Raw genomic sequence first — 12,194 nt, forward strand, 5'->3', positions numbered from 1 at the left:
TGGGAAAACGGCCCAAATTCATACGGCCCCCGAGGATCTTTACGGGCCTACCCTTTTAATCGCTATTAAAAGGGAAATTTCAGTGATTTTCAACCTCATTTCCATGTGTTATTTATAGCGGCGGCATCTGCATAGCATACCCAACACTTTCCCATGGTGTCTGTTTCGCTGCAGCGAGCTGGCTTACGTCCTCCATCAGTGGATGGAGGAAGAACAACAAAGCTGATTGGCTGACATGTTTGTTTTCTAATCTCCGCCATTGAGAAATTCTCCGGTAATACTGCTTACGGGTACATGACATGTGGGCGATATAGACCGGCTCTCTTGGCAGGAGAACGTCGATTTCCCAGTCAAAATGAATTGCACTGAAGCAGTCAGTTTAAAAAAAAAAAAAAAAAAAAGGAGAAAGACCACCGGCACGTTCTGGACGTGCAGATTATTAACCGCAGTATTTCCCTTTACAGCCCATTCTTGGGATTCAAAAAATTCGGTGAGTCATAATTGTTGTTAATGAGACACAGGCACCAGCAGCTGTTGTTTGCAAGAGAAGCTAATATGAGCGAACGGGGACTCGACCCTTTGTGCTTCAGCAACCCCTGGTACCTATTATCATCACAAAGCTGATTATTCCTGCCACTTAGCAGACTGACAGTCCGGACAAATATTTACAAAAGTATGAAGAAAATAAATCCCAGCAACGATCGAAAAAGTATGTGCTTTGTATGAGAATCAACTAGTAGGTGAGGACCACAGATCTCACTAGATGTAGCCCTTTCCAGCCTCTCTCTCTCTGTCCGTCTGTCTGTCTGTCTGTCCATCCGTCTGTCTGTCTCTCGCTCTCTTTCTCTCTCTCTCTCTCGTTCTCTCTGTCTGTCTCTCTCTCTTGTTCTGTCTCTCTTTCTCTCTGTCTCTCTCACTCTGTCTCTCCCTCTTGTGCTCTCTGTGTCTCTCTCTCTCTGTCCGTCTGTCTGTCTGTCTGTCCATCCGTCTGTCTGTCTCTCGCTCTCTTTCTCTCTCTCTCTCTCGTTCTCTCTGGCTGTCTCTCTCTCTTGTTCTCTCTCTCTCTTTCTCTCTGTCTCTCTCACTCTGTCTCTCCCTCTCGTGCTCTCTCTCTCTGTCTCTCTCTCTCTCTCTCGTTCTCTCTCTGTGTCTCTCTCTCGTTCTCTCTGTCTGTCTCTCTCTCTTGTTCTCTCTCTTTCTCTCTGTCTCTCTCACTCTGTCTCTCCCTCTCGTGCTCTCTCTCTGTGTCTCTCTCTCTCGTTCTCTGTCTGTCTCTTTCTCTTGTTCTCTCTCTCTCTTTCTCTCTGTCTCTCTCTCTCTCTCTCTACTAACAAGCTCTGGTGCTGTGGGTCTATAGTAACCTTCATGAGGTGCTGTTCGCTGAACACCGCTGACTGATGAGTCATCGGGGAGTGTGTGTGTGTGTGTGTGTGTGTGTGTGTGTGTGTGTGTGTGTGTGTGTGTGTGTGTGTGTGTGTGTGCGTGTGTGCATACCGGTGCATTATACGTATTCAGTTTTGTGTTCCTGAATTACATTTTGGGAATTGTCAGTCCATAAACAAGCATTTGACACGCACACATTATCCGACACCACGAAGACGGCCTTCCTTTCCACATGAATGCAGCTACTCCATTACTTGTGCCTTGCTTCATATCTACTGAATTCTTACTATATGGGGTTGTAAAGACAGTACTTTTAATCAAAAGCATTCCCAATGTAAAAAGTATATATATATATATATATATATATATATATATATACACTTTGAATTCTTTATATTTTATCTTTCATCACCTCATTTTTATCTTTCATCACCTTATTTTTATCTTTCATCACCTTATTTTAAATTTTGCATCATAATCCTTGTTTTATCAGCTCTAATTCTCTTCGTTTCAATTATGCTCTTATGAATTTATCCTGACCGTGTTTTACCTTGTTCTGTGGAGCGGCTCTGGCATTATGTCCTATATCCATCCACCCATCCATTATCCAAACCGCTTATCCTGCTCTCAGGGTTGCGGGGACGCTGGAGCCTATCCCAGCAGTCATTGGGCGGCAGGCGGGGAGACACCCTGGACAGGCCGCCAGACCATCACACAGTGCCCACACACACATGTGCACACACACACATGTGCACACACACACACACACACACACACACACACACACACACACACACACACACACACACACACACCTAGGGACAATTTAGTACGGCCAATTCACCTGACCTACATGTCTTTGGACTGTGGGAGGAAACCGGAGCCCCTGGAGGAAACCCACACAGACAAGGGGAGAACATGCAAACTCCACACAGAGGATGACCCGGGACGACCCCCAAGGTTGGACTACCCTGGGGCTCGAACCCAGGACCTTCTTGCTGTGAGGCGACTGCGCTAACCACTGCACCACTGTGCCGCTTATGTCCTATATTTTTATGGTATTTTGTTGTTTTATCTTGACTATGTGCATAATTTTATCCTGTTGTGTAAGACACCTTGTGACATTGTTCAGAAAAGTCTACTCTAAAAAAGTGTATTATTATTATTATTATTATTATTATTATTCTCAACTCATCTCAAAACTTTATTGCAGACTCAGGGTCCATAACAGACAAAGACAAGGTAAAAAAAAAGCCATAAAAGATAAGATTATTATTATTATTATTATTATCTTTCGTGTTTCCTATTTTACATCCTGTAGAGCCGGGTCCAAACTATGGACCTGAGGCACTATAGGGCAGATTTCCCTTGATTGACAGTACTCGTCGTAATATGTGGGCTGTTCCGAGTAGGGCGATCTTCTGGACTGCATGGATGTTGATGTTGCCTGGGATACGGTTGGTGAGCTTCCCCATTCCCTTCCTCATGAGTCCTAGAGCTCCGATGACCACTGGTGTTGTTTTGGGCTTCATTCCCCACATCCTGTTGATTTCAATCTCCAGGTCTTTGTACTTGGTCAGCTTCTCTGTGACTTTTCACTGAGGTGTTTTTATCAGATGGTACTGCCATGTCGATGAGCATGCACCTCTTTTGCTTCAAGTCCCTGATAACGACGTCGGGCTTGTTGGCTGTCATCTCTCTGTCAGTGTGGATGGGCATGTCCCAGAGGATGGTGACGTCATTGTTCTCAGTGACCGTTTCTGGCTGATGTTCGTACCACTTCTCAGTCATCTTGATCTTGTGACTCCTGCAGATCTTCCAGTGCAGGTATGCTGCTGCCTTGTTGTGCCTGTATATGTACTCAGTCTTTGCCAGTTCCGGGCAGCCTGAGACAACGTGGTCGATGGTTTCTTCGTACATTCCACAGATTCTGCGTTTTGGGTCTGTTCCATCTTTGATGATGTGATGGTGATATGATGATGATGATGATGATGATGATGATTATTATTATAACAAAGAATATGCCAGCATTACATCTAGTCTAGAAGAATAATTTTACTCACTTTTATGTAGTTTTGCTCAGCTTTATTTAATTTTGGTCTTCCATTTCTTAGCATCCTTCCTGAGACAGAAGTGTGTAACCAGCAACACACTATTTCTGCCTTGTATCTGGTCGCATGGAAACATTTGCATGATTTGCAGGCAACTAACTGCTACCGTGAATGCAGTCAGACTTGTGGAAAACAAAACTTTTATTATCGTTCCTGTTGATCGCCGTCATCCATACTAGCTGATAAAATAAAAGCCGCAGTCTTAAATGTCTGCTTTGATTTCGAAGGGAAGTAAAGATTTCTGCATATGAGCTTAAACTTCCAACTTAGGTTAACAGGCTGCAGTAAGTCATCCGTGACTATTTTCTCTTCCTCTCAGACACCATTAGCTGTGAGTATAGTGAGGATATTTAATAGCGTACTTATCAGTGTTTCATTGAATTCCTATTTTATTTGCAGCTATTTGAGGGGAAAAGCTCTAATGGGGTACTTTTTTGTGTCTTTTCACTCCCTATCTGCAGAGCAAGCTTTTCAGTATTGCCAAGACACGCGTCACAGCCAAGCAGTGTAAATAGGGTGCAGGAATAACCAAGAACAAGTGGTGGCTTCAGACCATAAAGAACTGGTGAAAGATTCATCCCATAGTCTCCAATATTTACATGAGCATTCGTAGAAGTCGGCTCTTGTTTGTTGGACTTTTTTGAGTGCAGACAATGTGCAGGGAGTCACCACAGAGCCACCGATAAAAATTAGGCTCGGCTTGAATAATAAGAGGTTTAACAATCATATCATCCCAGTGTCTTTATGCATGCTCAATAAACCTCAGGTAAGAAAATCAAAGAAAGTTGAATCAGTTCATCTGGACTCGACATTTATTGACAGATACGTCTCATCACTCATCTAAGTGACCTCTTCAGTCTCAGCTGACTGCAGGTATGCCCACCCTTATAAACAATACAGTGGCATAACCACCAAAACCGATGACCAGTTTCATTCAGACTCTGCAGTCTACATTCATCTACAGGCCAGTGGCCGGTCTTTCAAGGATGAGGATGTACACATCCTTGATAGGGAGGAACGCTGGTTTGAACGGGGAGTCAAAGAGGCCATCTATGTGCAGAGGGAACGACCATCCCTGAACCATGGGGGGGGGGGGGGGGTTTAGAGTACATCTGTCACCATCTTACAATGCTGTGATTGCAAACATTCCCAAATCCTCTGTGAATAGTGCAGTCGGTCCTCCTCCCAGGTCTCCGTGGTGACGGTGGTCGCCACCTGGACACTGCTTGCCATTCCCCTCATCACGTTTTCTTTTTATACATCTTATAAATCCATATAATATTTTTTATCCTTTTTTTATCTTTACATGGTGATGCTGGTCGCGTGGCTTGGGTCCTGGGCAGTTCCGGTGGTGTCTGGACACTGCTTGGCATCCTCCTCATCATATTCTTCATATGTCTTATAATTCCATTATAATTCTGTTATTCTCTTTCAATGTTGTATTCTGTAAATTGTGCACACACAACAGCCATTGCATGGTGTCCGTCTTGGGAGAGAGATCCCTCCTCTGTTGCTCTCCCTGAGGTTTCTTCCTATTTTTTCTTCCTGTTTAAAGGTTTTTTTTAGGGAGTTGTTCCTTATCTGATGAGAGGGCCTAAGGACAGGATGTTGTGCTGATGTAAAGCCCCTTGTGGCAAATTTGTAATCTGTGATATTGGCCTATACAAATAAAATTGACTTGACTTGAATTGTACACATGGCCATTGAAACTGTAGTTAATGGTCACGCCCATATTTGCATATGAAACTGGTCGTTGGTTTCGGTCGTTCTGCAACTGTATTGTTTATAAGGGTGGGGATACCTGCAGTCAGCTTAGACTGAAGAGGTCACTTAGATGGGTGATGAAACGTACCTGTCAATAAACATTGTGTCCAGACGAACTGATTCAACCTTCTTTGACATCATCCCATTGTTTTCAGCCACCCAAACACTATACGCAGTGTCTTTTCCTCTATACTGTGATCACCTGCCGAATGTGCTGCTATTTAACAGATGGCACATCATGTTGGCGTCGGCGAGAACATGTTCCCTATACGAGCACCACCGCTAGCGTACTTTGCTTGATGCTTTCAACTATTTCACCTTGAACAGAGTCCCTCTTAGCTGCTGCCAACAATAGATGTGGTTTCTTTTTTAAAGGTACATGCATGAAGAATAATGTTTACCCGGAGAGTTCACTGAGTCTTAATAATATTCTCGGTTTAACAAAATAAAGCATGTGCATTTAAGATTATATATCCATGCATCAATGATGGAAATTTTATTTGAATTTGTTGTTATTGTTAAAATTTTGACAAACTTTGCTCATTTTCAGGCATACTGTTGGTTGATACCATGACGTTAACTTTAAATACTAAAATCATAACGGTCGATTTGAAAGAAAATTAAAATGTAACCAGACCTGGAGTCATTTTTGTACAAGATGCTTTCATACTCTAACTAAAATAGCCGTAGCGGTCTATTCTGTCGCCTACCAACACGGGGATCGCTGGTTCGAATCCCCGTGTTACCTCCGGCTTGGTCGGGCATCCCTACAGACATAATTGGCCGTGTCTGCAGGTGGGAAGCCAGATGTGGGTATGTGTCCTGGTCGCTGCACTAGCATCTCCTCTGGTCAGTCGGGGTGCCTGTTCAGGGGGGAGGGGGAACTGGGGGGAATAGCGTGATACTCCCACACGTTACGCCCCCCTGGTGAAACTCCTCACTGTCAGATGAAAAGAAGCGGCTGGCAACTCCACATGTATCGGAAGAGGCGTGTGGTAGTCTGCAGCCCTCCCCGGATCGGTGAGGGGGTGGAGCAGCAACGGGGATGGCTCAGAAGAGTGGGGTCATTGGCCGGACACAATTGGGGAGAAAAAGGGGGGGAAATAGTCCTAGTGAAGGCTACTTCCATTTGTACTTGACTAGATTTCCATGAAGTAATCGTACTTTTACTTAAGCGCAGGTTGTGAGTTCTCTGTCTACCTCTGATTTCAAATGCAAATCAGAGGCCTTGCAGTAAGGGTGCACACTCTCATACTGAGGGTTTTTAAGGTTTAGGACCTGGCTGATCCACACCAAACACATGGTGGGGAATGGGACATACACTACGAACCACAGAAACAGGCACAAAAGGCTCGAAAATCTGACCAAGCAGCCACTTCAATGTGAACAAAGTCACTTTATTTCTGTAACAATGAGAACAGCATTAGGGCCCCTGCAGCACGATAGAGCACCACCAAAAGTAATTGGGGTCCTTCCCATATGTCCCTTGATGTCTGTAGCTTGCTTACCCAAATGCAAGTAAGACAGCATGAGAGAGAGAAAGCAAGCGGGGGGCTAAAAGACAGTGGAGAGTAGGAAGAAATTAGGAGAGCACCAGCTTTATTGTTGGGTCACTCAGTCAAGTCGATTTTATTTGGATAGCCCAATATCACAAATTACAAATTTGCCTCAGGGGGCTTTACAGCAACACAACATCGTGCTGTACCGGCTGAGTGTATGTGAATTGGATATTTTTACAATGCGCCCCACACTTTGACTCTCTCTGTATTGGGAACCTCTGCGGTGACCAGAATACATCACTGCAGTACAATGTTAACAGCAGTACTGCTAACACGGAGGGGGCTAGAGTCATTACCTTGCCCGGCTTTCATTTTTCAACTTTAAGGGAAACTCACGTCATGATCACATGGGAATACTGATTTCAAATTATGTCATCTAGAAACCGTTAGCATTATTCAACGTTTTTTTTTTCCTTTTTTTTTAAATTGCAGCTTCATAACCCACCAGAATCCATCTGAACAGATAGGGAAATTCATTATTGTGGCTTAATCAAAGACTAAATTGGAAAATGGAAGCATTGAGAGTAGTCAGAGGCAATCTGTTTTCATCCCTATGCATTTAACCGAATACAAATGGATCAAGAATCACATATCTGGGCATCGCAGTGAAGACTGTAGCTTTAGAAACACATGTAGTAGCACCATCCGAGCAGGTATTGTAAGTCCCTACACTATTTGAAAACTAATACTTAGAACACTTCCTAAATATGTGGATGTACTTTGGCTGTACAGAGCACTACAGCAATGGACAACAGTGGAATTAGAGCTAATGGGTTCCCTTCTTTTAGCCCGCGCCAATATATCACCAGATTTACTATGACATACACAAAGTAATAGTGTGGCCAAAAAAGGTAACTGGTGTAACCACTGCCAGTTGTGCAAGTGATTTACTGTCAGCTGACAATGAGCTCCACCACAATTTGCCAATTAGAAGACCGCAGGTGCTATTTACACCCAGAACTCTGTCAGGAAGCATGACATCCCTGCCGTACATCCCACTGTGCACAGAAAAAGACCCTGAGGCTGGAAGATATAGGGTTGCCAAATTTTGGATGGTGCCGTTATCACATGGTTCCTTTGGTGTGTGGCTAAAATTCACCTTTTATTTCCTCCAGAAGAGAAAGATTAGCACGGTTTGGCAAAATATACCTGTACTTCATCTGATCTTCAGACATCTCAAATAAGGTAACGTGCATGAAACCCTCTCTACTGCCTTGTTCTTCCTCTCCGTTCAAAATAAAAGCAGCAGCCATGTTTGTGCCTAAAATAACACATGCTTTTGCTGGGCAATGAGCACTGTATCCAATTCAGGGTGACATTCGTTTTCCTTGAGTAAATCAGACACAGCGTGCAATTATGATTATTTGCGTTATCTCCTCCATCAGCTCTCTGCCTTATTAGCTGACACGCCTGAAAATCCACAATAATTGGGTCAAAAGTGTGACACGTTTTGCAGTCCAAAACCATGTGCAAAAGCATGAGCTGGTATTAGTAAATTAGATTTGTCTCCTTTTACCACAAACCTTCAGTAAATGAGGGGGGTAATTGTGTTATTAGTCAGTATACCCCGTTAAATAACAATAACGAAAAGGGAGAGATGCTGTCATCCTATTCTTCAGCAGCCCAATACTGAGATTACCCCAACATTTCAATTAATCTATTTCAATGCATATTTTGCGATATCAAATCAACGCCTGCTAAAGAAAACACACCAGATTTATATTTTAGTGACCTCGCAATAGTTTGCTTAAAATTTGAAGAAAAGGCTTACACAAGCCAGCTCAATATCATCACAAAATCATATAACCTATTAGGATTATATGATCACATCTACTAGCTATTAGTCTCAGTTGCTTTCACACCCCAAAACACGCTGCACCAGAAATTCGTGCACCCCAAGGATCGGGTCCCCCCGGCACAAACAGATCAATATAGTGTACGCTGTTAAGTGCCAGGAGCATTGCCATCACCAAACAGAAACCAAACAGATGCTGGCCAAGAGGATGGCACAACTGGGCACCACAGTGGCCCAGTGGTTAGCGCTGTCGCCTCACAGCAAGAAGGTCCTGGTTCGAACCCTGGGGTTGTCCAACCTTGGGGGTCTTCCCAGGTTGTCCTCTGTGTGGAATTTGCATGTTCTCCCCGTGTCTGCGGTGGGTTTTCTCCGGGTACTCCAGTTTCCCCCACCATCAAAAAGACATGCATGCTAGGGTTAATACTACTGTCTGTGCCCCTGACCAAGGCATGGCAAGACAAACTGGAGTTGGTCTCTGGAGGCAGCACGGTGGCTGCCCACTGCTCCTAGCTACACAGCTAGGATGGGTTAAATGCAGAGAAAGAATTGCCCCACGGGAATTAAGAAAAGTAGTAAAAAAAAAAGCAGCACAGAAGAGCTAACACGTCAGGCCGGGACGCCACAGTCTACACCCATCTACAGGCCAGTGGCCACTCTTTCAAGGATGAGGATGTGCACATCCTTCACAGGGAGGAACGCTGCTCTGGTTTGAGGGGAGGGGGGGCTAAGAGTACATCTGTCACCATCTTACAATGCTGTGATTGCAAACATTCCCAAATCTTCTGTGAACAGTAAACATGGCCTTTGTAATTCTAGTTAACGATCACAGCAATTTGCATATGAAACTGATCGTTGATTCTGGTCATTATGCCACTGTATTGTTTATAAGGGCGGGGATACCTGCGGTCAGTTGAGACTGAAGATGTCACTTAGGGCCCAGACACACCAAACCGACTAGCGGTGACGAAGGCTGACTGTTTCGTCGCCTCACGTTGCCTGACGTCTGGGTCACAAAGTAGCACTTGAACACACCGCAAAGACTACAGCCGACGGCCAACTAGCATGTATACGTTCTGTACTGATTCGCTAAGCTGAACAGCCAATCAGTGATCTCTTTCACCGACAGGCTCCGCCGATTCAACACGCTGAATCGGCTGAAAACCTGCCAACAGGGGTCCGACTAGTGCCGGGTCACAGACGTCGGCCTGGTGTGTCTGGGCCCTTAGCTGAGTGATGACACGTTTCTCTCAATAAACGTTGTGTCCACATGAACTGATTCAACTTTCTGTGATTTTCGTACCTGGATTACTGAGCATGCATAAAGACATCTACTAGCTATCTAACTCACATAGTTCATATGTTATATTTCAAGTTTAGGACCCACTTAAAGCGTTAATCCATGCTTGGCCTCTCAACATTTTATTCACAAACACGGCTGGACGGAAATAAAAGTTGGCATTAACATCTACAATTGTTGGTTTGGGGAAGAGCTCTGTTGTCAAACCGCTAATCCATGTAGCGGTTCTGGCATTCAAACTGGCAATCCAGTCCAACTGCACAGCAGAATATAAAGGTGTCTGTGACACGAGGAAACACCGCAGGTATGCAACACTGGAGAGAAGACAAGTGGCCCTTTTTTCTGTGGAGAAAAACTCAATTTTTGTCGAGCAACAGTTGTTGAGTTGTAAAAATAAAAAATGAACTCGCAAGCAGAATAAGAGTTCAGTACAATGGCGGCACGCACAGAATACATTTTCAGTGTTAATTTACTCAGCAGTTCATCATTGTTGTTTTTTTTTAGATGCAAAGCACCTCATGAACCAACTCCTCGCTCGCCCACATGAACCGACGCTTGTTTACTCTCACGTTGAGCAGAAACATAAATGAGCAGGAGACGAGCGAGACGTGCTCCATCACATCTAATGTGCTCATTTGATATACGTTTTTAAGTGTTTCTTACGCATCACTTTGCTTTTCTGGGTTGTTGGGTTAGCTAAAAAAACAAAAAAAGGAAAAAAAAAAGATTCACATGAGCAAACTTTAGCTCTGCTGAACTGGTGCCAAAGCATCTGCTTTACATTGTAAATACTTCCTGTCCAATCAGGATATCATGTAATTAATGTGCAACATTAGTCACTCGATTGAAACCGTGCGGTCAATACTAGACCTACTTCCGATTACAAATTCAAGACAATTATGCTGTATCGTTCTGCTCTCGGCGAAGTCAGACAACAGTTGTGTTTTGCATGATCTATGACACCGTGTCCTCGTTCAGGCCAGTTATTTAGAGGAGAAAGGAGTTTATTTGCCGAAATATGAACCTCTCCAAGGCGACTGCAGTATTACACACAAGCTACTACGTATATGAAACCGGGCATAATTAGAAGCTTAAACAGCCCTCTGGCATCACCATACCCGCCCATATTTACTCCCATATTTACTCGGTTCGAAAAGCCAAATGCTATGGAGAGCTTGTGGTCCGCTAAATGTCCCCTCTTAGGCACATGGCAATCGACACCCTCGCTTTTTGCAAGACTCGACATGCGCGTGCAGGGAAGTCTGACAGAACCATCCACTGCTCTGCAGGAGTGTGTTCTCAGTATACACACCCCAAACCCTGTGTTTTCACCATGTTTGCTGCCCACCTTAATAAGGTCCATCTGAAGCCCATCGGGAGGTGGTCTTTAATAAATATGCCGTGTGAGTGTTTTTTTTTTTTAATATTGGGGCAGTGCAGTGACTCTCCTCCCCATGGTCCAGGTAGCTCAGCTCAGCTCCATGTAATGCACATACCACACACACACACACACACACACATACACACACAGCCTGGAGCTACAACCTGGCTAAGTGCTGTAATTACTGACGAGCCACGAAGACGTGACGCCGTCTCACTGCAGAGGAAGAGGATGCAAACTTTATAAGCATACAGATGAGCACGAAATCACCTCCCCCATCTTTGCTACACACTGCCGAGTACACACAATTGTACGCATACGAGCAGGAACGGTGATGCACGCAGACACACTTTCAGGAGACTGAATAGCTAAAGGGTATAAGCTGTTAAAATATTGTAGAACTGTGCCGCTTCAGTGCCAGGGGAGCTGAATGTTTTTTTTTTTGTGCGTCCCTGCCGTCTGCTTATGTAGAGTGTGTCTTGTCTGTGGAGGTGGTATTTGTCATTTGGGAGAGCCTCGGCTGCAGCCGTGCCTCGGCTGCAGCTGATTTAAAGTGACAGGGATACAAGGCCGATGTATCCATCACAGGGGAGTGTCCTACATTTACTGACTCCCAGATCGCCATCCCATCCCCAGACCCTGCCCCCTCCATGGCCCAACCTATCACGGCTTGATGTACGACTGGCAAAAGCACCCAAACAAGGTGTCACTCTGAGACAAATAGATAACAACAGACTAAGGGCACGGCACAGTGCTTTTCACATGCATCTTGAACCTGTGTGGTGTTTGAGTAAGCAGTTTTTTTTTTGTTTTTTTTTTAACCTCTCTTGCTACCTCCTTCCATTCATTTGAAGCTCTCTTTCTCTCTATCTCTCTCAATCTCTTGTCTGGTGTGGTCAATTTC

The 12,194-nt window shown here is 44.4% G+C and overlaps 1 protein-coding gene across 1 annotated transcript in view; it reads right to left on the reverse strand.

The window, feature by feature from the left end:
- Positions 1–12,194, reverse strand: part of LOC130122850 (adhesion G protein-coupled receptor A3) — a 247,878-nt gene that overhangs the window by 127,406 nt on the left and 108,278 nt on the right. The window lies entirely within an intron of this gene.

Source organism: Lampris incognitus, chromosome 13, assembly GCF_029633865.1.
Source record: "Lampris incognitus isolate fLamInc1 chromosome 13, fLamInc1.hap2, whole genome shotgun sequence".
Classification (NCBI taxonomy): Eukaryota; Metazoa; Chordata; class Actinopteri; order Lampriformes; family Lampridae; genus Lampris; species Lampris incognitus.